At 37.8% G+C, this 26,883-nt stretch overlaps 1 pseudogene across 1 annotated transcript; it reads left to right on the top strand.

The window, feature by feature from the left end:
- Positions 1-13,268: 13,268 nt before the first annotated feature.
- LOC101008837 lies at positions 13,269-26,113 on the top strand (annotated as a pseudogene). The gene is made up of 3 exons (XR_002521615.2): positions 13,269-13,968; positions 16,620-16,744; positions 17,486-26,113. The product of XR_002521615.2 is annotated as a translation initiation factor IF-2-like (transcript).
- The last annotated feature ends 770 nt before the right edge of the window (positions 26,114-26,883 follow it).

Raw genomic sequence — 26,883 nt, 5'->3', positions numbered from 1 at the left:
TCCAGTATACTTATTGAGGCAATAGGCCTAAGTATAAACCTTTTCCCTTCATAATAACATCTATGGGCCGGGCGCGGTGGCTCACCCCTGTAATCCCAGCACTTTGGGAGGCCGAGGTGGGCGGATCACGAGGTCAGGAGATCGAGACCATCCTGGCTAATACGGTGAAACCCCGTCTCTACTAAATATACAAAAACTAGCCGGGTGTGGTGCCGGCGCCTGTAGTCCCAGCTACTCGGGAGGCTGAGGCAGGAGAATGGCGGGAACCCGGGAGGCGGAGCTTGCAGTGAGCCGAGATCGCGCCACCGCACTCAGCCTGGGCGACAGAGCCAGACTCCGTCTCAAAAAATAAATAAATAAATAAATAACATCTATGGACAATTCTTAGTAGAATGGAATAGGATTTTCTCAGTCAAATCTCCCTGCTGGACAGGGTCTATAGCTATACTGAGTATCCCTCAAACATGGTAATTGTATAGTAAATAATTTTCTAGTTAAAACAAAAACAAAAACAAAACCTAGGGAAATAGATATGAGGAAATCATTGAAAAAAATTTTGGACTTAATAGCATAGTTCAGTTGAGTGATGCAAGGTGGAAAAAAATACAAAAATCAATCCTATTGCTAATAATAATAGCCGATCAAAATATGATGAAGATATTCCACTCACAACAATAAGCACAATATCATGATACACAATTACAAGAATAATCTTTGAAGGAATTGTATAGGACCAATACAATGAAAACGGTAAGAGCTTGTAAAAGGAATAAAAAGACTTTCACAAAAAGAACATATCTGTGGCTGAATGGGAAGAAAATAAGTTTAATGTAATCCATGAAAATCCCAATATAAATTCTTAGAGTGTGGCTGTGATAGAGAGTATATTTTCAAAGCAATTCTAAAGTTTATCGGAGGAATAAATGAGAGAGAGAGAGAAAAAAAAAGACTGAAAGCTAAATAGGGGAAGTTTGTCCCAGTGGGTTGTGAAAATAGATATAACAATGGTAGAGAATGGATAGACCACAAGCCAATTCTAGTAGATTAAAAAACAAAACAATGCAGGCAGGGTGGCACACGCCCATAGTCCCAGCTACTCAGAGGGCTGACACAGGAGGATCCCTTGAGCCTGGGGAGGTGGAGCCTGCAGTGAACTGTGATTGCGCTGTTGCACTTCAGCTTGGGTGACAGAGTGAGAACAAGTCACTAAAAAAAGTTTTTTAAAACTTTTTCCTAATTTTTAAAAAAAGAATGACAATAAAAAGGTTCTACATGAGAAAGTTGGCATCACAAATGAGTAAAGCCATAAAAGACAATCATTGATTGTGTGAGATAATTATTTAACAAATTGAAATAAATAATTCCTCCCTTTACGCTATAAAAGCAAAACAAACTGTAGAATGATGAAATGCTTTAATGTTAAAAACTGAGGATAGGTGCGGTGTCTCACGTCTATAATCCCAGCATGTTGAGAGGCCAAGGTGGGAGGATGGCTTGAGCCCAAGTTCCAGACCATCCTGGGTTACATAGTGAGAACCTGTCTCTACAAAAAATACAAAACATTAGCCAGGTTTGGTGGCATGTGCCTGTAGCCCTAGCTACTCCAGAGGCTGAGGTGGGAAGATCAAGGCTGCAGTGAGCCATGCTCATGCCACTGCATTCCAGCCTGGGCTGCAGAGTAAGACCATGTATGAAGCAAGCACACACACACACACAAACCCTGAAAGCACACACACACATACACACACTCCTGGAAAAAAATGTGGATATTTATCAGGTCTCAGGATGGGAAAGTGCTTTCTAATTATAAAGGCGTTAAAATAAATGTCCCCTGAAATAGTATTCATTTTACTATGGAAAATATAACTTGAATTTTCCCTACAACAAGACAGAGTATGGAAAACTGAAATAAAATTTCTATCACGAGGAAAAAATAAATATTGTTTTAAAAGCACACCACTGAGGAAAATAATTGACACAGATTTATGACAAAAAGTTTAATATAGCTAATATATAAAGAGCTCATGTAAATCTTAAAACCTAAATAGAAAGGTTAGCAAAGAATATGAATAGATATTTCATAGAAGGAAAAAGAGAGGAAGGGAGGGATGGAGGGAGAGAAGGAGGGAGAAACACAGGAAGGGAGGAAAGAGGGAAAGGTAAGGAAGAAAAGAAAACTAAACATGAGGAGGAAGATTAAATTACTCAATTTCAAATACTCTTGTTTTAAAGACTGTGTTTTTTACTTAGCAAATTAGCGAAACTTAATTCCAACACCCAGTATTGCTGAATGTGAGATTAGAAATCAGAACAACTTTTCTAGAAAGCAAGTTTAGCAATCTATATCAAGAATTAATGTCCTTCAATACAGTAGCTCCACTTTTAGACAATTAACAGAAAGAAATAATTAGAGAATATTTGGCGGCAGGGACATTTATTGCTGCATGACAACTGCATTTAGTTGAATTTAGTGTTAGTCATCTGAGATGTCACATAATACCAAAGTCAATTGTGAGGTGTGTCACAAGAAATTTGTTACTACTGAGAGTAAAGGTACCAAACTTTGAACATTATTTAATAAATTAGGATAGAGTCAAGGTTATCTCTGTAATGTTACTCTTAAATGCATCATATTATAATGCATTTTGAGCTTATGAAGGAAAGGGACAGAGCAATGGCAAATCCGCAAGAAGGAAAATTTGCATAAACCATAGCCTTTATTATCAATGTGTGCATCAGAACTCATTGACTTGTGAACATTATATGTCTCTAGGTGTTATAGAGGAGAGAAAAAAACTTACCGAACTGAGTTTGGTGCAGCCGTTTAAAACACATACTGCAGCCATTATTTAAAAAAAAAAAAAAATCCGAGCGTGGTGGTGGGCACCTGTAATCTCAGCTACTCAGGAGGCTGAGGCTGAGGCAGGAGAATTGCTTGAACCTGGAAGGCGCAGGTTGCAGTGAGCTGAGATCACATCACTGCAGCCCAGCCTGGGTGACAGAGCAAGACTCCGTCTCAAAAAACAAACAAACAAACAAACAAAAAACAACCTTGATTTGGAAGAAGTTTGATGGAATGTGTAAATGATCAGAATATGGTAGAGCCAGAAGGTAGAATCAAGCATGTAGTGAGCCCTGTTTTATGGAAGGATTAGAAGGAAGTTGACCTGTGTTGTGAGTGGTGGTGTCTGCAGATTTTAAAAAATATTTTCCTGAATTTTCCAAATTTTAAGTAGTGAACAGATATCACTTTTATGACTAGAAGGAGATTATTAACAAAATAACTATGCAAATATAAAGAAGTATAGAACATTTACAAAGTAACCTGTAATCCTCTTTCCCTCCTGATCCCTGTACCAACTAAAACATATAAGTATTTACAGAAGGAGATTTATGCCTTTCTGATTAACCTCATAGAATCAACTCTACCATATACTGCAAAGAAAGCCTCTGACAGCCACTGCACTCCAGCCTGGGCGACAGAGCGAGACTCCGTCTCAAAAAAAAAAAAGAAAGCCTCTGACAGCAAAAAATAACTTGGTCCCCAGCATGTCTTCATCTAACCTGCCAAAGACAATTCTGTGGCTCTTTAAGCACGTTTAATTAAAAACTAAAACGAAACAGTCATGTAATGCCTTTTCATCCTTCATGAAAACTTACTCTGTTTTTTAAGGGAAAGAGTAATAAAGGAGTAATATGAGACAAATGGGTGTACATTAGTTAATAGTCTTCATTCTTATTTACAAGCAATCATGTTAATGCCCTTTCTAGGGAAGAAAAAAAAAGACGCAATGACCTTCATTGAAGTTCATGCACTAACCAACACCAAGCTATTCTAAAATGCCCTGAAAAAATGCTTCAGGGTTATGTGGTTAACACAGTACAAATCGCTGCCCACCTTTCTGTTGTTTTCCTACCCCAGGATCTTCCTAAGAGACCACAAGTTTTACACTGGGATGGTGAGGAGAAGGACATTGCCCTGTGTATTTGCATTATTTTCCAGAACTGCCTTTCTAATAACTCAAGATTCTGAAGGGCACATAAAACATTGTAATAAGTGCATTTTGTGTTTTCATTTATTTCTTGGGAGAATAGCAGTCACTATTAATATATGTTCCTGACAGATCATTGGATTCACATTCCCAACAGTTTCAAATAACTAGCTAAAATATTCTTTCGAGGATTTTTTTCTAAAAAAAAAGCCAGTCTTAGCTAACTTGAAGAAGCACATCTATTTTCCAAGTCTCACTGTTCCAATTTTGTTTTCTCAAACACTGTGAACCACTTTTAATTTTTAAATATTATCTTATTTACAAAGCATATACTCAAAATAGTTCTACTTTGAGGAGAGGGAAATAAAATTTCCATTTTCCATTGCTTAAAAGAAAGCATATAAATAAGGGTTCTTTTCTTTTTCTTTCTTTTTTTTTTTTTTTTTTTAAGTTTTGAAGTTGCTGGTACTAAGTCATTTCTCCATAAAAAAATAAGCACCTAAAGCAAGGTTTCTCCACCTGTGTCCTATTGATATTTTAGAGTGGATAATTCTTTGCATTGGAGGTCTGTCCTGCGCATTGTAGGATGTACAGTAGCATCTCTGGCCTCTACCCACCAGATGCCAGTAGCACCCTCTTTCCCTCAGGGGAAGGTCACAACCATAAATGTCCTCCAGACATTACCGAATGTTCCCTGGGGGCAAAATCTTCCTGGTTGAGAACTTTGTTCTAAATTACACCACTCAACAAGTGCCGTATGTATATCATTTATCTTTACTTACTCTAAAGTCCTCAAAAGTGAAAATTCGGCCGGATGCAGTGGCTCATGCCTGTAATCTCAGCACTTTGGGAGGCCGAGGTGGGTGGATCACCTGAGGTCAGCAGTTCAAGACCAGCCTGGCCAAGATGGTGAAACCCCATCTCTACGAAAAATACAAAAATTACCTGGGCATGATGGCAGGTGCCTGTAATCCCAGCTACTCGAGAGGCTGAGATGGGAGAATCGCTTGAACCCAGGAGATGGTGGTTGCAGTGAGCCAAGATCGCGCCATCGCACTCCAGCCTGGGAGGCTGAGCAAGCCTCCATCTCAAAAAAAAAAAAAAAAAAAGAAAAAAAAGAAAAACAAAAACAAAAAAAAGGAAAGTGAAAATTCCTGTCTTTCAAAATGTGGGACTACTTGTTTTTATATTATTTACTAGTCCTTCAATATTCTGCCTAGAATGAGCTAATAACTAGGATTTTATATATCCTTCAAAGAAAAATAAACAGTTGACCAAAAACCTATAATTTAGATGTTAGAGGTGTTACACTAAAATTTCATTTTGTCTCTTTACATTAATTCCTTGTTTCCACTTGGTCATGAAAATGAATTATTTTGTCACAGTGAATATTCAAACTTTTCATTCAAAAGTACAACTAGAGAGATTTTCAATATAAAATAAATAATATAATTAATACAAGCCATTCACTTCTTTTTTTATTTATATACTATATAATAACTAAGGTAGCAATGAAGGAGTGAGTGTTTATTAATTATATACCTTTTAAAGGGCTTTTAAAAGGATTTTAATTATAACAAATTTATTGGAAACACTTAAAAAATACAGAAAAGTGCGTAGGTTAATACTTAGGTCTTGATCTTTCAAGATTTTATCTACTTATATAAATATATAGGATATATCCTTAACAGATCACAATTTATTACACTGCCCTACATAAATCAAACATAATGTTTGTTGGATGATATTTTAAGGGCAAAATTTGCAATGATAGATATACTTAACTTTATCGAACAACTAGCTTTTACAGCAGTAAGTACATGATGTTGGCTTCTTTATACGTCGTTCTACTTTTCAGCAGCAATCTCAACATATTGAAATTTGTCTTTCTGTTTCTCTCACAGGCTTAAATAGATAATTAAGTTTTTTGCTCTTTGTTTTTATTCTATGCTATATGTCGTCTAGATACAGATCCAAAGACCTGATAATTTTTCTGAGAAGGAGTTTTTTTTTTTTTTTCTTTTTTCCAGGGGAAGTAAGGGAGGGGCTTACATTTTCATATTCACCTTTTATTTTCATTTACTCTACTTGATTCCATTGAAACAAAACCAAACAGACAAATAACCACCCATACCTGCCCACTACAAAAACCACAGACAAGACCATTTATGTGTTTAGAAGATTTTATTGAAAATTTGCACTTGTGCCTTGGAAATCCTCTATGTCTCTTCTATCCTCACATTCAGGGAATCTTTATGAATTATTTCATTCTTTATAGTTCCCAGCCTCACATCATCTTCTTGGGTCTCTACCTCATCTCTTCTCTCAGGAGCCAGGAAAATTTCTCTCTGTTTTCTAAACAGCACTCTTTAACTGTATTGTTTGGTTATCTTCATCCCCTGGAGGGAAATAGAGACCCCACAGCATGTTGGGAAAGCAAATTCTTGACTATTGTAGGATTTACAGCTGAAATGACCCTGGTAATCAACTAGTCTAACTCTTCATCCAAAAAAGAAATTGAAGAAACCACCAGACAATTCTAATTTTGTATTTACTGATCACACTTTACAGTTTGGATCAAAGTAGTGGAATGAGCATTGGGAGTAATTAGACCTGGGGATCTGGGGCCATGGACTCACCATATCTAACTGGGTTAATTATCTCTTGATCTCTGCATCTCCTTTTCATTATCTATAAAATGGGAATAGAACCCATGCTAATAAGAACATTGGTGACCCACATAAGGGTCTGCAAAGCATGTTCACACAAATTAGTTGCTTCCATCTCAGAACATGCAACGAGAGATAGAGTCAACACCTATAATTGTTATCATCCTTATTTAAAGGCCCAGGGGAATTAATGGCTTGGTTGAGTCCCACTGAGGGAGCAGAATTCAAATATATCTTTGAACTGAAATACTATACTGAGATGCCTCCTCATCATCTTGAGGAAAAGTTATGAGGATCTAGTGATGTTACATATGTGAAGGTGCTTTCTAAGTGAAAAAACATGAATGAAAAATAAATGTGTATTATTGCTGTATTTATTTTCAGACAACCTTGGAAAGACGCCATCTACATGAGGATGCTTTGGTTTGAGTTCAGGTAGTTTCCACAATATCATCTCCAAATTAGGATTAAGCATTACATTCTGACAGTAGATTTTCAGTTCTATCATGCTTCTTTAATTATTCTAGACTTGCCTTTTAGATTCATTTTGTTTATTATCAACTGTCAGTGATTGAAACATTTATTCAGCCTGGTCTCTTACACACACACACACACACACACCCCTTCACACCCACCCTGACACCCACACACCTTTTCTTCCTCCACGGCTTCTGGTAATGATATTTTTCCTTGCCTATGAATTCTCACAATATAGTATGCCAGTCCCGTGGGTTGATTTCCCTCTTATCCAAGATGAAACATTCTAATAGACCCCCGTGGAGCATTTCACAGTGGACTCACTATTCTCTTTCACTTGCACAGAAAATTAACAATGAATTATATCTGAAAATTTGGAGCCCCAAAAGCTCAAAAATGTTCATTCTTCCAAATCGGCTGTGTTCCAGATTTCTAATTACTTTTGTAACTTTTCATGGAATCTTCTCCATAATTTTCATTCATTTCTCAAACGATGAAGCTCACAATTGCACACATTTTCTATTGAGTTTTCCTGTGTGCTGAGTCAAACAGTTTCAAATAATACAATCACTTCATCAAAAAACAAACAGGCATTTAACAAGCACTCTCCCATACCCAATCTGCCCTATAATCTCTGGGATCCAGCGGCGGCACAGTTGTTCTCGAGCACAAAAATAAGATAATCTACTGTATTATGAATTGCTTGTGAAGAGCATAAAATAATTTCACTATATATCCATTATATTTGCTTTTTGAAAACCATCATATACATTCTTACTTGAGTCCTAAATTCCATTTTATTCTACATTAAAGACAACTGTGGTTTCCCTATATATGGATACCCTACATTTATTTTTAAATATATTCCTGCTAAGACATTTTTCTGTAATATTGACAATTTTCACCAAAACCATCTTCACAGTTGGTTAAAAAAAATCAAATAAGACCACAACCCTCCTCACATGTAATTACAACAATCTCTCCTCCAAAGGAAAATCCTTTTAACCATTTCTGCTTTTAGTGTCTGCCTGTAGAAAACTAAACCGTAAACTATTTGCTTGAACAAAACATGAACTTTAAATAATGAAATAACTAGTATATTTCTATATTTGTTATTTATTATTTATTTATCTACCTGACCCTCAGCTATATAAAATGACCTATGTAAAATGAGGTCTTACATTAGTCCTTCTTTCAACACCTCTGCAATCTTGATACTTATATTATCATTTTCAGTTTTGTTGGTTGTAATGTAGAAGTAGCTACTTAAATTTCTGTTTTTTGTCCAATAAATGTTATCTAATAAAGTTGGATAAAACTACGTTTTGTCCAATACAGTTTTTCGGCACCCCTCTATGTGGCATGATGCCCCTACCCAGCTTTCTTCTTTGGCCCCCTTCTTTCCTCTCCCACCTTTGTCAGCTAGCTGTACCTTTACTTTTACTTGATCAAGGTGATATAGTTTTAATTATATGCACTAATATACATTTGCTTTTATATTTAAGTCAGGTTGAGTTTTCTATCCCTTATGACTGAAACCCTCCTAACACCACTGAGGATCTCCTACATGCTGACCTTCTGGCTTGGAAGAGGGATGTTACCATCTACTTTGTGTAAACCATTCTATTTTAAAGGGATATTTTTAACCTACAACTTCTAGTTAATTCAAATGTATCTTATGAAACAAAAAAATGTTGGATAAGATGAAGTTCTGCAACAGTGCTAAGACAATATGTCACTCAGGAGATGACTTTTAAAAATAACCTTAACTTTGAAAAGTAAATGTTGGGCCAAGTACGGTGGCCCACACCTGTAGTCCCAGCACGTTGGGAGACCAAGGCGGGAGGATTATTTGAGGCCAGAAGTTCGAGACCAGCCTGGACAACATAGCAAGGCTCCCATCTCTACAAATTAAATTAAAATTAGCAGGACATGGTGGAGTGCATCTGTAGTCCCAGCTACTAGGGAGGTTGAGGCAGGAGAATCGCTTGAGCCCAGGAGTGTGAGGTTGCAGTGAGCTATGATCATGCCACTGCTCTCTAGCCTGGGCAACACAACAAGATCCTGTCTCAAAAAAAAAAAAAAAAGAAAAAGAAAAAGAAAAAAATAAATAAATGTAATAAAATTTCCCAGTCAAGTACATCTATTTTTCTTCTTGCCTCTCTGGAAAAGGTTTAGAGAGATTATACCTGGTGAATTAGAATCCTATTTCTCTGTGAAGGAAATATCAGCAATATCCTTCATATTGTTCTCACCACACGTTCTGGTTATGTTTAACTCTTCATACTCAAGAGTTTATGTGAGGCTCAGAATACGTTATTCATATATATTTCATCTCATTTCAGAAAGTGTTTTACAGAGCTTAAATAAAATACATACGTACAAATATATAAGCTAATAAGGTATAGATGAAAAGTAATAAACCATGGCAAGGTAAACGTTGTGTTTATTAAAAAATTAGAGTGGATCTAGTATTTGATAGCACAATAGGGTGACTACAGTTAACAAAAATTTATTGTACATTTTAAAAGAACTTAAAGAGTATAGTTGGATTGTAACACAAAAGGAAGGATAGATGCTTGAGGTGATAGATACTCCATTTACTCTGATGTGATTATTATACATATATGCCTGCATCAAAATATCTCATGTACCTCACAAATACATACACTTACTATGTACTTACAAAAATTTAAAATTTACAAAACGAAAAAAAAATTACAGCGAAGCAGGCCATACCTTGCTAAATTAAGCTGTAAATTTAGTTCCAAGCTTCCTAGTAGTCGAAATAAGAAGGAGAAGCTGCAAAGATCTCATTTCGGAAAAAATAAAATTTTTCCTAACACTTAACTCTGAAAGAAATTTTCCTGAGGGACTGTGACCCAAGACAAAATGAAGAAGGGAGTCTAGTGTGCTCCTCACCAACGTTTTCTGAAATTTTCTCTCTGTTACTCCATATGCACATAAAAGTTTCCTGCCGTAGATACATCACACAATAAGGAAACTACATGGTTGAGTTCAAGAAATCAACAAAATACAAGTTTTGTAAAAGGAGCATTAAAGGGATCTGATGTGATTCACAAAGGCATTTTTCTCTCATCCATGTAAGAAATAGGAAGAAAAATAGAGCTAATAATTTTTCTATTCTCTCTCTATAGATATTATTTCATTATTCCTAATAAAATCATTTTCAGATTAATGAATTAGACTCGGTTATTTGTTGAGAAGTCATGTGGAACTCTGATTTGTCCAAGACAAGAAATTCAGAAGCATTTCAACTATCAAAATCGAGAAGATATAAATCCAGTTATTTGTTATATTCACTGATGAAGCAATCTTAAGATGATAACAAATTAAATGCAAAGATACAGAGAAAATAATATTGTGATTAGTCATATTACCACAGATCATGTGAGGCAACTTATAAAAGATGTCTATGTATTTTCTAAAAATTATCTTTACAAATGTCTATGTATTTTTTAAAAACAATCTTTATAAATGCTAAAGCTAACCCCAAAGTCAGTTTCTCTAATAAACATTTTCAAATGTGCTAAAACTGATAGCTCTCTAAAATAGCTTCCGCTCTTGTGTTCCATTTTGGACAACTGATGAGAAAATCGCTGATGAAAAATTGAAAATATCACTTCGTGAATGAAACATCACCACAGTGAAATCACAAATATTACCCAGACAATCACTGAAATATTCATTTCTATGTAATAAATGGGTGTGGACTTGTCGATTATCAGGAAATCACCACTCACTGGTTTTGACTTAAATATACTTAATAAATCATGCATATTGAATTCATATTGATAAATTCTTCCACAATTTTCACTCAGAAAATGAAATATGTACAGTTAATTAACTGAAAATTAACAACTGCTGGTTCAACTAAATTCAGCAAATTTTACATTCTAGTGTTACCACGTGTACATTTGTTGGAGTAATAATTAAACTTCTGTACTAGACTGCATATTTTGGGAAAAAGTAAACAAATTATATTATGACACACAAAATCTAAAAATACACATTTATTTTCCTCTTTGACAATTAAGTACAAAAGTGATAAGTGAATCTTTAATAAATGCCTCCAAAATTTTAAATTCAGTACTTGATTTATGGGTACAGCTTTGACCCAGCCATTTACAACTTCCATCTAAGACTGTATTAGCAGACATAGGATATGTTAACTTATTTTAGGCGTATACATTGAAACTTGCTTAAGTTTTTAAACATTATGAACAGAGTATTAAATTGGACATTATGATCCATCTTGTTTTTGAGGAATATACTGAGAGGAATACACTAAGAGTGAATAAAATTTCTCGAACCTTTTCCATCCAGAATTCTTTCCTCAGTATTCTCTTCTAACATCCTCTCCATTAAAAAAGAGAAAGAAAGAAACCCTGAAAGTACTGCTTTGATCTAGAATGAGCAGGCAGGAGTTTCATTCAAATCTGTTTTGAAAGAAAACTGATGGGCTCAAAAATATATTTCAGATTGAAAAAATGTGCAGTCGAGGAAATATTAATGTTCTGATAATAAACAGAGAATAATAACACATTTAAGACAGTTCTGCACTTGGCACAGTATTTTACAAAAAGCAAAGTGCTTGACAAACACTATCTTGGTTGGATCTCACAGCACCCCAAGGAGGCAGGTAGAGCCAGGCATATTGTTCTCTTATAACAGAGTTAGTCATTAAGAGATTGGCTCAAGGTCAATCCAGAACCTGGACCTGTTGATAAAACTTCATTTCAGGGGTCATGTTATCCCCCGAATTTAATGCGGTAAGGTGTGGTGAGTTTCAATCACGAAAGCAAGGAGGTAATATAGCCATATTTTTCTTGTTTCAGATCTCTTCTTTCCATTCATTGTCCAGAACATCCTTTAAAAAATGTATTTTGTCATCAAAATAATTTATAAAGAAGGAGCATGCCACATGTGTACAAAATTTTTTAAATGCACAGTTTATTACCCGAAGAAATAAACTGACATAACTATTTGAAGTACAAATAAGTGTAATTTTATTTTGAAATACGCAAATACGTGTTGCCAAATACTGTTTTCGTCATGGTGTAATACACTTTCAGTAAACAACTCAATGAAGTTTATAAACTTCCTATGAACAATAACAAATGAGTCATCCTATTCAAATCAAATAAACAAACAACTAGTGTGTCTATTATTTGTAAGGTCCTGTGATCAAAAGGTACAGTCGTTTATAGCCAGTGCTTTACTCAAGTCCTTTCTTGATTGATACATGGGTGGCAGATGGATAGAGATATCCCACATATCTGTTATCTGTCTCTACATTGTTCTTTTCCGGTATTTCATCCAACCTCCGCTGAAGATAGCTTGTGTGACTTTATTATAGAAATAAAGTTCACAATAAAGATGATTTACATACAGAACTCTTATATTTTCATTCAAGGAAAAAACAAAAACAAAAAAAACCACAACATGGTGGTGCCAGTGACAGTCTGTGTTTTGGGGCAGGATAGAAACTAACCTGTTTCAGATATCCCACATTCTGGCAAACTTATTAGGAACACAAACGCTCGGGACTCAATGCACCAACCTGAGCCCGGCTGATTAGGCATTGTAAAGCAGTGTTCTAAAAGGAAAGGCCTTCACTTAAACAGTGCTACAAAGTGTTCAGCTTTCTTTCATATACAAACTTTCGCCAGAAAAGGCGTTTTAAGCCGAGGGTAAAGATTTTGTGCGTCCACCGTTCCCATCTTCAACTTTTTAGAATCATAGCCATTTAAGTACCGGACCTGTCTTCAGATTCTCACTTTGCGACACAGCTTTGGCCGGACTTGGCTTGATCTGGGCGCCAGGATCGGTCCCACCACCGAGCTCGGAGCGGTTTGTTCCTAGTGGATCAGGGCGGGTGTGTTGCCGGAGTCGCCTTCTATTGGCTACACTCCCGCGGACTGTCTGGGCTTTCCGACACCTGATTGGATGGAACAGCCCTGTGTACGCCGACATCATTGGAGGACGCTGGAGCCAGGGGGCGGAGCGGATTCCCCAGGATTCTTGACCGGGCGCGCTAGTCCGCGGAGCCCGGCGCGGGGCGCGAGAGCGGAGCTGCGCGGGCGGCTGTGGAGGGAAGGTCTCCTAGGCAATTGGGGTCTTTGAGGCGAATACGAGGCTGGGGCCGGTTACCGACCGGCCGCTTCTTGCCGAGGCAGTCCAGGCTTTACCCCTGGCGGTGGCCGCTGCGAGACAGCATCTGTCAACGCTCTTTTCCCCTCCTCCTCCGGCCGGGCCGGGCTCCGCCGGCTGCGGCCGAGAGGACGCGGGACCCGGCGCGGTGAGCCCATCAGCTGTCAGGCGAGCGGCGAAGCGGCCGGAGGGCGGCGAGAGACACACAAAGAACGCGGTGGGCGGCGGCGGCGAAAGGGCGCGGCAAATTCGGGACGGCAACTCCTCCTCGCGCCCGCCGGTGCCACCGCCGCCCGGGCTTGGTCCGAGGCCGCGCAGACAATGCGGCCGGGCCCCAGAGTGCGGGGCGCCTGCGCTCCCCAGACCCCAACTTGACCGTCACCCTGCTCGCCCAGCCCCCTCCCGGGATAGGGGCGCCCCCCTCGTTCCGGCAGCCGGCGAAGGAAGTCTGTCCGCGGCCGCGTAGCCCGGCAACTTGCAAGCCGGGAAAAGTTTGCGGCGCCTCCGCGGGGCGGCGCGACGCGGCCCGCCCCACGCGTCCGCGGTCACCGAGGGTGACTTTCTCCACTCGTCGTCAGCCGGGGCCGCAGCGCGGCCGGCGAGGACTGCGGGGAGGGCCGGAGTCGGTCCGAGGGCTCCCGCACCTGGGGCTGCGGGTGAGTCGGCTTTGGGCGCGGTGGGCTCAAGTGGTTTAGGGCACCTGGGCTTGGGAAGAAGGCGCGGAGAGAGTCTTTAATACTTTCTGGAGCTGGCGGGGAGAACAAATAAAAGTGCGGTAGCTTGAAGGGCACTGACATGCCACTGACTTGGGAACCGTATCCGTGGGAACCCTTCGGGGGCCGGCGCGACCAAGGGCCTGTGCGCGGCTGGGTGGGAGAAGGAAGGGTTAGAAGGTCGCGGACTAGCTCTGCCTGCTACTGGCCCAGCTTGACCTTGGACAAGTGACTTAACCGCTTAGATTTTCTCGTGGGTAATATGTGGGGCTACAGCAACGTGGTCTGTGGTGTCGTCCAGTTTTTAGACTACATCTCCGTTTTGAGATTTTCCTGGGGCCTCAACACGGTGCGCGAGTTATGAAGCGGTAGGCCAGGATATGTTTATATGCGCCTGGATTCACCTTTCAGCCTAGTCAGAAGTAACTTTTAAGTCTGATGTTTTTAAAACACTAATATTTAAAGGCTTTCCTTCACTGAAAAATAAATTACCCATTGCTTATTTTACGAACCTTAGGATTGTCGTATTTTGTTGCACCATTTGGAATTCTAGGGGCCAGGGTGAGGACAGAGAGCCAAGCCTGAGGGTGAAGTGGCAGGTGCCCCTGGCGATCCCTGCCAGATCCAGTTGAGGGGAGAACAAAGCATTTATTATACATAAGAGAGAGTGAACAGGGCAGGTGTTTGTGTTTTTGTTTTCTGTATTCTACTGAAAACTTTTTTTTGGGGGGGGGGCAGGCAGTGGAGGAGGGGACAAAGAAGAAAAATGTCAAAAAAGAAAAAATGTCATTTATACCCAAAGTAAATCTTAAACTAATGTAAGTCTTCCTTACAGGAACAGCAACACATAATACAAGTACATCTTGATCTAATTTTAATGAAGGATTGAAAATAGCTACTGTGTTCAGTATTACTGACGCCAAGGCAGCTCACTTACATAATCTTCTTTGTTGAGATGTGTTAGTGGCATGTATAATTTTGATAAATAATTAATGTTAAAGGTTTAGTCTGGCAATGGTGTCGAAATACTGTCACAAGTTGTATTGCAAGACAATGGTGTGTGAACTTTTGGTTATCATAATAACCTACAGTTTCTCTCTAAACAGTAAAATCAGACATTTTTCATAACGAAAATTATCTTAAATATTGCATGTGTACTTTGTCAGTAGTGTATACAGGAGAAATTATTTTGTTCTGTAACTGACAAAGTCTTTCAGTTTTCTCACCATTTCATGAGAGTGAATTCCAGATGTCACGTACTTCACTGGGCATTTTCTCTTCATGGAGCTTATAGCAACAAAAGTTCTTTACAAAAGTAAGTGCATAAATACAGATACTCAACAAATACTTGGCTGAATAAAACACTCAGATAAGAATAATTAAAAGTCCATCTTGTCCATCCTTAAAGAGAATGATGATTGTGCTTTAGTGGAGAGAAAGAAGGTGTCAAAGAAAGAACTGGCAGCAAAACAGAGCTTAGTTCCAGTATCTAGCCTAAGCATTTGTACTTTAAAACAGGTATACGCATTTGAAAAAAGACAAAGACAAGTGATAGGGTTTCTAGGAGAAAGACAGCAGTGTTGATTTAATGTAATACATTTTATGGCCTAGTTTTGTTTGAAGAACACGAACCTTTGTAAAGGTGTATTTCTTAAATAATCAGTGGCTGTTTGCATTGTGATTGGATGTCTAATTAAATGGCCTAATCGTAACCATAATATCTCACTTGAATGCTGTCTGATGTTTTTAAATTCATTTTTAAAATAGCTTGAAATAAACCAATTTAGTTATATGAAGGACAGTATACCTTTTGGAATCAACTAAATCCACAGTGAGGAAAATTATCATCAGTGTTTCACCAAATGTAAATTAAGCACTGGAAGTAGCATCTTGCCTAGAAGGTCTTCACTCTAGACCATCACTTTGTGTAGAAGAGGTCTGATGTGGAACGTAGACTGCAGTGAGAGATGCGGTTATTCCTCCGAGGGTCTATTTGGTTATTTGGTGACATGAAAATACTAACACAGCCGCCTCCCGCCCCCTCCTCCGCCACACTTCAACATTTGTAAACCTGGCAACTTCTGGAAAGCCTAGTGGCCTTATTTCAAAGTAACTACTCAACCTAGAACTTAGCACTGATATTTGAACAACCCATATTGTAGAATATGGGTTCTCCTCTGTGCAGATTTGCTGGCTTGGCTATCTTATAAGAGATCACAGCAGTGTATCTCATAGTGTAGTCCTCAGATCACCTGTGTCAGAATCACCCGTAGTCCTTACAAAACTTCACACTCCTCAGCACATCCCACATTTACATAATCAGAATGTCTGTAAACAGAACCTAGAATTTCTTCTCGTAAAACCCATTTATGCCTAGCGTTCCATTATTGGAATGCTAAGTTTGTGGGAGTTATTTCTATCCTACTGCTCAAGGTCATTGCCAAGGTCTGATTTTTCACAAAAAAATTTGCAGCCTCTGGCATAAATGGGTTAATGAGCTCCTTCAAAAGTGAGAGTTAATTAGACTAAATTTTAAGAATTAGTGTTAAGAGTTTTCTTGCCACAGTTGTAATGCTCTTGTTGCTTTCTTCTAGGAACATTAAAAAGCTCCCCAGATGCTCCCTGCTCTGATCATTTCCCCTACAGCACCAGACATGTTGGCATCATCTCTTAGTTGGGCCCTGTGACCAGGGAACCTCTCATGAAACCACCTCTGCAGGTAAATCAACATAGAATGTACCACTTACAAGCAGAGTTAAGGCTGCTTTGGGGACACAGGGCTCAAGAGACCACAGTTCACAGACCCCTCCTACTAGTGGGATACTCCTACCATCCTCCCTAACCTGTTGGTGATTTGTAGGAGTGGCAGTCCCAGCCTTCTCTTCAACTAGGGGGATACGGTTTCAAGCAAATGATTGGGAATAGACCCTAAGGGACAGATGACCTGAGAGAGAACAGACAAGAATGCTGAATGGAGGGCTGTCCCTTCAACATCCTTCAAGCCACACATTTCAAAAATTTTAGTCCTAAAGCAGATAATTTGGCAAGCAAGTGTGGCTAAGCCCAGGCACCTCTGTTCTTGGTTGTCAAAACTTTAATCTACAAACTCATATAGTGGCTCTATCTATAAATGCCCAACACATAAATGAGAATTTTCAAGCTTATCAGTTAAAAAAAGGGAGGCAGTGATTGTTTAGAAGAGAGGTTCAAAGCATAGGTTGAGGAGTCAGCCAGTCCTGATTGCAATCCTAGTTTTGCCATTTACTGCTTGGGTGGCTTCAACCTACATCCTTGACTCTCTAAGTTTCAGTTTCCTTACTTGAAAAATGTCTCATAGGAGTCGTTCTGTAAATTATGTAAGACTATAAATTAAAACATCAGCTAATAAATCACACAGTATATATTTAATATATGTAGCTTTTAATTTATTGTAATAACTTTTTCAAATTTCCTTTTTAAGCCTGGAGAGTTGCTGTAGAAGAAGGAAAAAAAGAGGAAGACAACGCAACGCAGGAAGAGATAAGTACCTCTGGACAAAATGGAAGTAGTAGTTGTTGAACAGAGGGAAAAGGGATGGGAGAAGGATGTGGACTGCAATGTTGCAGTGCCAGCTAATAACTTTCATCATGTACCTCCTTGGCTCAGGTACTGTCTCTTCTACTCTTTTCCTTACTTGTACTACCTTATTTAGCCCTTAATTATATACTTTCTTGACTCACTTTCAGAAACACTGATTATGTGGTCTGCCTCAAAGACAGAATCCTAGTTTTGGATTTTAGCCTTACTGATCTGTAGCCTTGCAGGGGCTTACGGATGGCAGCTGTCTCTCCCCCTTGGGATCTAGCTTTTGGAAATATTGAAGGGAAGAGATTTCTATGATCTTATAGGAAAAGATCCACAGTTCATCTCCAAATTTGCTTTTATAGAGAAGTGTGTGTCACCAAAACATGGAGATATGGTCAGAGAGGCCCCTACCCCCAGACTTTTAATATAATTTTGCTTTCTAGGGCATTTGTTCTTGTCAAATACTTTCTCTTCTATCAGCTCACTTGTTCCTCACAAAAGCCCAATAAGGTATTAATAGTATTAAACAGACCCCTGTGAAGCACCTCAAGTCTTTCTCTCTTCCCACTTCCATTCTTGCACACCTTTTGCTAGACTAGTCTCTGCGTTCATCACATCAGGTTTCTAAAATTAAAGTCCCCTAATAACTTTCTGTTTGTTCCCTCATCAAATTGAACCTTTTATGCCTGGCTTATAAGGTGGCCTTAAAACCCCATTTTCCTCTAAACATTGTCTCTGTAGTTCAGGAACGTGGCAGGCTCAACACGTGTGCATGAGCCATATTGCTTCCCTCATTAGTGATACCTCCTCTCAGACCACCCAGATTCTACTCATTCTTCAATTTCCAGCTTCTCCTTGGAGCCTTCCCAGATCATTAGCTTCTTTAAAATCCCAGCTTTCTCTGAATTCTGACGGTAGCCACAGTTATTTGGGCAATTATGTCCTGGTCTTAAAGTCCTAATGGAAAAAAAAAAAGTATATGATGGACTTTATGAAGAGAAGAAAGCACTGGACTGAGTTTTAAGACATCTGCTAAGGAGCCGTGTAAGCCAAACCAGGTTACTTTACCTCTCTGGATCTTTATTTGCTGATCTGTTAAGTGAAGAGGATTGGGTCAGATAATCTTGGTGGTCTATGCTCATTCTGAGGTTCTTGGACAACTTGACCTAGTTCACGTGGGATGGGATTGAAGATCTTACTGAGTTTTTGGATGGAAATGGTCAGTAATGGGCACTCAGTGCCTTCAGGACTTGTTCTGTACTATCCCAGAAATTTCTGATGCTAAACTTGGCAGTTTTTAAATACCATATTCCTTTTTTCCAAACTCTTTAACCAGAAGAATTCAGGGAAGGTTAATGGGGGGTGACTTAGGTATCTGGATAATATGTATTGTGGACAATATAGCATTATCCTTGGGAATGATTTCATATTGTTGAATAAATAGCATCAACTTCTTGATAAACCTTAGTCCTGAGCATTTCATCTTCATTGGATGGTACTATATAGTAATATATTTATGTTTTCTTTTAATCATTTCATAACTTAGAAAATACTAACAGAGTCAAAACTCTAGGATAAGTGATATATGAGTTTTCTGTAGTAATCTGGTTGAAGACATGTTGTAATTCTGCATATATATGTACACTTATCCCATGCACGTTATGCTTAAACTAAGAAGGATACCCCTGAATTAAGAGGTACTGTTATACATTGACCAGACTTAAGAATATCTCTTTAAAGTGTGTTGACATTTAATTGACCTTTGAAAGTTCATTCTGTTAATCATACTCAAAGTGCTAAAGCTATGGTTGACTGCTCTGGTGTTTTTATATTCATTCGTGCTTTAGCATATAAATTCTTCAGCATAATTGCTACTTATTTAGCAAGAGTTTCCTTTCTTTGAAAATGTGAGTTGTGCTTGTATTTTCGTGTCTTTCTTTTTTTTTTAACTTTGCTTCAGGCTGGGTAGTGGTAGAGGTTTGAATTAAAATGTTTTCCTGTCAGTAGTTGTATGAGGTGTGGCTTCTTAATCTAGAAGTAATGGAAATTTCTTGCTTAAATGAAGTGCACTTTTCTTCCTGCAGAAGTTAGAACTCAAGTTACAATGCTGAAATTTAGACAAGCTTAACACTTCAAAACTGGATATCTTTAGCAGAAACTTTTGGAAATTTTAAATTCCATTTGTGTAGATTAAAAATATCAGTGCTAATACTTTCTATTAAATAAGGATTTATCTATTTTCATAAAACCTCTAATTATATTCCTTGAATTGCTGTGAGTAGAATTTTGTTGTAAACACAGTATTTTTTAAAATCTCATATATTTTAAAAATCTTAACATTATATTACTATAACTTAGAGAACAGATGTTTACATGTATAAATTTTTCTAGCTCTTAAATTCGTGAAATCAGTCTTTCAGAAGTAATTTTTAATATGGTTAGCTGTCTTACAGGTTTGTAAGTTGGTATTTCAATTTAAAATTTTTTCAATTTATATTTCAATGACCAGGAAAAAATAAACTTGTTGCTAAATTCTAATAGAAAAAAACACACACACACACACACATAATTGTTAATATCTGGTAATTTATCTTGAGACTCCAGACATGTTTTTAGAATATTTTTACCTTAAAAGCAATTTTAAAATAGGAAAATAAAAGTTTAAAGCAGAGTTTTTACTTTCATGAGGTAATTTTATACTTCGCAGATAGGTAGGCCCATATTCAAGATCACTCTGATCTCTGTTTATAGTAAGTTTTGATGCCATTATATCATTTACTTATTTACACATTATAAACATAGTAGATAGCCCCATTGTCATGAAGCTGACATTTTCTTATCTCTTTTTCAATATTGTCCCCCCCTTTTTTTTTCTGTTTTTATCATAGCTGTCCTTTTCATTTTATTGTAGCCCTGACTCAAAATGAAAGTAAGTTTGTTCCTCTTAAACATTTCACTTGAAACTCTTTTTTTAGAATATACAGTGAAATGTCTTGAATAATATTATCTAAATAATACCTAAAGAATGCAAATGACGTTCAATGCTGAATAGTCAGATACAGGATGTTCCATGCTGAGGGTAGACTCATATTTCCACTTTATAAAATGTGGTTTCAGAAAATAAATAGATGTGTTTCTTCCTTAATAATTAGTGTTTCAGGACCAAAATTGACTAAATATGGAAGTTTAAGATAAAGCCTGGTTTCTTAGGGAATCTTTCTCAGTCCTTAGTAACTCTATAGGATTGATGATACAGTGACAACTTCAATACGCTCAGTGTTCTTTTCAGTTTGAAGTCTGTTTTACCATTGTAAAAAACTTATTGTCGTTTGAATTTGGGTATGTGCATTCAGAGATGGTTTCCTTTATTTTTATTTTATTTAAACAAATACTTTCATGTCCCAAACACTTTATAAATACTGGAATATTTAATCCTCTTAACTCTGTAATTGTAATTATCTTCATTTTACAATTGAGAAAACTAAGATACAAAGTTTTATTTAATGGTAAGGCCTTAAGTAAGGGGAGCATGATAAGTGTAAGCAGAGTGGAAAACTTAGTAGTGCTAAGAAGCAACAGAAGTATGTGCAAGAGTTTGGGAAGATGCGTCTACTTGGAAAGGATCAGGAACTCAACTGGGATCAGTCTTAAAGAGCAACGCGTCCTCCTTCCTCAATTTTAAGCCTTTGGGCTCTAGAAGTAAAGGGCAAACTTAGAAAGAGGAGGCACTCCTCAGGTTTCAGCTGACTGTTCCAGCCTGGTGAGGTGGCTGTACTGGCTCATGTGATTCTCATAGGGCTACATGAACCTATGTCTTACCTCCTCCTAGCATTTCTTGGCTGACTCCTGCTTTTTTGGAGGGTTTAACTTCTCTCTCAGCTAGAAGGTTAGGCATTGCAAATACCAGTGGGTAATTTTTTTCTTAGCTTTAACCCCAGCCCATTTCATCCCCCTCTTTGCCCTTTGTATATTCTTTTGAAAATATGATCCAGTAGTGTTTATGAATATGTGTTGTATAAAATTTAGAGATTGATGTTAACAGAATTAAAGGACAAAGCTGTCTTTTTTGTTGGAATTGGGGATGGAAGAAGATGGGAGAGCAACTAAAAGCAGGAAATATGGAGAAAGGAGAGACGTTGTGGAAAAGAAGAGATATATTGAGGGGAAAAAAAGAGGGTGAAAAGATGAAGAGAGAATTACTGATGTACTTCACACCCACACCTCCTCTCCAGCTTCACAGTAACAGAGGCAATGTCACTGTCTTTTACCTGACAAGTGCTTTACCAGGGAGTTGTGCCTGGCATCGTGGGAGTGGAAAATTTCTCCCTTTTGCATTTTGAGACTTGGGTGTGCTGCTTTAAGATGCCACTGGTATCTAAGTAATGTTTGTTTATACTGGATATTTTTCTCTGTAGCCTTTGTGGATTGGACTTGTAATATAAACAATATTGTTAGCAGAACTGCAGGTACTCTATTGCTATGTTTATTTTATTAGTTAAAAAACTACCAGAGCCCTAGGACTTCTGAGCACATTTAGAAAATACCAGAGGCAATTTTATGACTAGCATTAGAAAGAAAGAAAAAAATAAGAATAAAACTAAGACTTGCGTACCTTAGAATCCTAACTGATGTGGTGATTTTTAAAAATTAATGTTTCAGAGACTCTAAATTAGGGTAGTTGGTTTCATCAATTACATTTTTTAAGTTAATATAAAGTACTTTTGTATATAAGTTCTCTTTTCTTAACAGATAATTTAGGTAAAATGGAAGTGTGGCATTTTTTGTTCCATAGAATGTAAAATTAATGTCAGAATAAGAATTCTTTCGGGAATTTAGGATTTTTTGGGTGCTTCTCAAATCATCTATAATGACTTTTCTATATAGAAAAGGTAGATTATTCATTGGTTTTTATGAAAAACACTAAGTTTAAATAGCTAGGTGTGGTGGCGCGGCTGTAGTCCCGCTACTCGGGAGGCTGAGGCACGAGAATTGCTTGAACCTGGGAGGCAGAGGTTGCAGTGAGCCGAGATCACGCCGCTGCACTCCACACTGGTCCAGAGTGAGATTCCGTCTCAAACAAAACAAAACAAAAATATTGAGCTAATCTTAATGGTAAAAATCTAGATTTGAAGAAATTTATTTTAAAACAGTTGTTCATTTGTCAAATAGAAAAGTATGATCTTAGCAGGTTTGATTAGATCCTTATCTGAAATAAAGTAAACTAAAGATGTTTTTCTTGATCAATGCTTGGGAATCACCAGTAAATTGGGGGATAGAAAGCAGGAAAAGGAGCTTTTTTTCTTATTTTTTTTCATTTATCAGTTTCTCCCACTTGTCCATCCTTTCCTATAATCATGGAAATTTTTATTTTTTGCACTGTTCTCCCCATTTGTTTATCCTAGATTGCCACCACAGCAAGGTTTTCTAGAGTTAGGCAGAAAGAGAACCTGGACCTAGAAGCTAATGGAAGCTATCCCATGCTTTCTCAGACTCTCTTTCCTCCCTAGAGATAAGAGGAGCAAAACAGGAGTTGATGGCTCATTGCTGTTGCTTCTGTGGCTGCCCTGTTTGGTTGACCTGAGCTTTTTTAAAAAACCTCCACTCTTGGTGCTTAACTCTATGAATAAAATTAGGGCCAGTCACACTGTATTTTCATCATCAGTTATCCCTAGTGATTCAAATTTAGCACAAACCTGCTGTGAGTACATATTAATTAGGTGAATACAGTAGAATGCAATCATAACATGAGTCTTTTAATAACTATTCTTTGTTTGATTTTTATTTTAGAAGTTTGCAGTTATTTTGTTGAAAATCTAGAAGATCTTTATGTGAGCACCTGAGGTTTGGGTAGCCCCACAACAGTTTAAATCAAATGTTAACTTGCAGTAAAACTCTACTGAAAGTGTCTTTGATTTCGAGGTGCAGAGAGCTGTTTCAAGTTAAGTTGCTATATTAGTCTGTTCTCATACTGCTAATACAGACATACCTGCAACTGGGCAATTTATTAAAAAAAGAGGTTTAATTGACTCACAATTCCACATGGCTGGGGAGGCCTCACAAAAATGGCGAAAAAGCAAGGGATGTCTTACATGGTGGCAGGCAAGAAGTTTGTGCAGAGGAACTCCTGTTTATAAAACCACCAGCTCTCATGAGACTTACTCACTACCACAAGAGCAGTATGGGGGAAACCACCCCAGTAATTCAATTATCTCCACCAAGTCAAGGTGAGATTTGGGTAGGGACATAGCCAAACCATATCAGCTGCCTATTCTCCTGTGCAGTGACATAAAGATCTGATAACCTGATTTAAAGCTTGGACTCTTAAGATTTTTGTTTTTTTCTTTTTTTGCGCCAGAGTATCTCTGTTGCTCAAGCTGGAGTTCAGTGGCATGAACAGGGCTCATTGCAGCCTCAACCTTCCAGGTTCAAGTGATCCTCCCGCCTCAACCTCCAGAGTATCTGGGGCTACAGGCATGTGCCATCGTGACAGGCTAATATTTTTATTTTATTTTTGTAAAGATGGGTTCTCACTTCTGGGCTCAAGCAATCTTTCTTCAGCCTCCTAAAGTGCTGGGATTATAGGCGTGAGCCACTGTACCCTGCTGTAAAGAATTTCATATCCCTGTTTTCGGTATGCTATGTCACTGTTTGCCATGGGTAAAGGTATATGAATCTCTTTTATTTTGCTGCTTGCAACCCAGTTCCCATGCCAAACCCAATTTGTATCCAAACACACAATATTGAAGACAAGTTCTTCTATAGAAAGCTTCATAAGCCAGTTACTGACTACTGTGTCTGTAAATATACTCAAACTATTTTGTAGTCTTGCTATTTTAAAAAATGTGTGGGTGTGGGAAGTAATGTTGAATGAATTCAGGGTAATTGGTGGTTCTTTGTATTAGGAAAACTCACACTAGTTAAGGGAAGTCTGTTTTCATGATTCATGTATGTTTAACTTAAAAACAAAATTCTGCCATCCTTCCCTCTCTCCAGTTTGCACTCTACCTCATAAATTCAAGCAATGAAGGAATTTAAATAATAGAATTTTATAACTGAAAGGATTATGGAGAGAATCTATTAACCCTCTTATTACAGTTGAGAAAATAGATGTCCAGTGGGGTCAAATGAGATCACGTAGCTCGTTTAAAAGCCCAAATAACATTTTAGTAGTTTATATCCATTAGTAAACACTGTTCTATTTAATTTGCCCTAACATGTTCATAATCAGAGTCACAATAAGGAAAAATCACTAATATGTGTGTGGTACTTTCTTATCACCTCTTGTGGCACCTTAGTCACTTCTCAAAAGAGGTCTGTAAGGTGTCGGTATCCCGGTTTCCATTCAGGGAGAGAACAGGCTATGAGCCTAAGAGACCTGTCTGTGCCAGTCACTATCAAAACAGTCTAATGCTACGAGTTTTCCCACCTTGGCAAAAGCGTTGGCTGGTCTCTGGACAGTTCTCATAGACCACAGGATTGGGCGGAGGGGGAACCACATCTTCATGTTAGGGCTCTAATCTGTACCAATTATTAACTGTTGTCTCTATTTCATCACTTTTTAAAGGGGAAAAAAAGCAGTTTTTAAAGAGCTGTGAGATTTTAAATTGTTCAAAAGAAGTATGCTGGATAATTATAAGTAAGGTGTGTTTTAAAGATCTTCTTATCAACATCTTAAAATTAGCCAGTATATACTGAACATCCACTGCATAAAAGGCACATTATGGGGTGCTGCAGTAGGTACAGCAGTGATTGAGACAGAATCCTAGCCTTCAGGGAAGAGGTATATGCAGTGTTCTCTCCTTCCAAAGATTACCTAGAGAACTGTTAATAAGAAATATCTTGGTACCGTCTACATTACTCTTGAGATATAAAATATATTACTTCTTATGTCTAAAATGGGTCAGTTGTTTCTAAAACAATTTGTATTGAAGTATTCACATTAAAAATTGGTAAAATACAGAAAAGTAGAGGGGAAAAATCATGAATTTTTAACATGATTATGTCAGTTTCTTTCTTGGAGTTTAACTCGATGGGATAACTGCTAATTTTTTTTGTCATTGCATAGCTTTGTAAACTTGTTCTAATGATTATATAATTTCAGCATGGGTTAGTTTCTAAGTATGTCAGAAATCTAGCTTTTTTGTGGTGATTATTGTTGTTTTACACAAAATGATTAATAAAAGACTCGAAACTAACCTTGGCTTTAGAAATGCTTTTTAAAATTTAAAATAATGAATGAGTAGCAAGATTACTTTCTAGTGTTTCCTTAAGGTCACCAAAATCACTTAAGTTGCTTAAAATATTGATGGAAATATCAACTACGAACAGTTGACCTAAATTAGAAATGAGTGTTTAATAGTGATATTTATAAAATATGTATATTTTAAAATGCAGTTTCTATTATAGAATTATGTTCCTCTATAATAATTTCTCTTTACACTGAATCATGTTCAGTTTTTATTGTGCAGATAATTTAATCTTACAGCTTTGATCTTTTTTAAAAAATAAAACAGCTATTTGGAGTATGAATTCAGCCATGTAGTTATTACAATGAAATTCATCTTAAATCTACCTAACGTCCCTTTAGAAATAAGACTTATTTCAATAGAAGGGCATTTCTTGGTTAGGGTTGCTCTTCCTGAGAGGAGTCTCCTGGATCAGGAGCCCCTGGGGAGGAGTGAAATGAGCCAGCAGGTGGTCTAAGGGAGGTGCCAGGGAACTGCTGACAGTGCCTGAAGGAAGGGAGGGAGCAGGATGGGAGTGGGGTGGAAAGTCCCTTATTAGCCTGGGGGCTGGGATACCCTGACTCTCTGGAATCCCCGTCCCTTGCAAGAATGCCAGCCAAAGTAGGAAGGAGGGGCTCCAGCCAGATGGGGGTTCCAGTGCAGGAGGAAGAAAGTAGGGTGACCACAACTAAGAAAGCTATCTGACAAGCTTTGAGATCTCCTATCTGGGGAACCCCAGCATAGATAGTAAATCAGTATTACCTTAGAGGAGAGTTTGGCAAGTGAATATATATGATGAATGAATGAGTGACTGAATGAACTGCTTTATCACCAAAGGATCTGGATATTTGTTTCTACTCTCAAACATTTTTTCATTTGTTAACTTTTTATGCCTAATTTTAAAAGAAAATACAATTTTCATTGAACTGTGATTGACTACTTCATATTTATTGAAACCCACACCTTCCAGTACGCCACACATGATTCAGAAAAGCTTACAATAAAAAAAAATCAAAATAGAAAAGTGAGTAACGGATGTGATTTCAATTCTCCAAGCCTGTTGTCCTTA

The sequence above is a fragment of the Papio anubis genome, chromosome 6, assembly GCF_008728515.1.
Source record: "Papio anubis isolate 15944 chromosome 6, Panubis1.0, whole genome shotgun sequence".
NCBI lineage: Eukaryota > Metazoa > Chordata > Mammalia > Primates > Cercopithecidae > Papio > Papio anubis.
The sequence above is the reverse complement of the archived record's forward strand: the minus strand, read 5'-3'. Positions and strand labels throughout refer to the sequence as shown.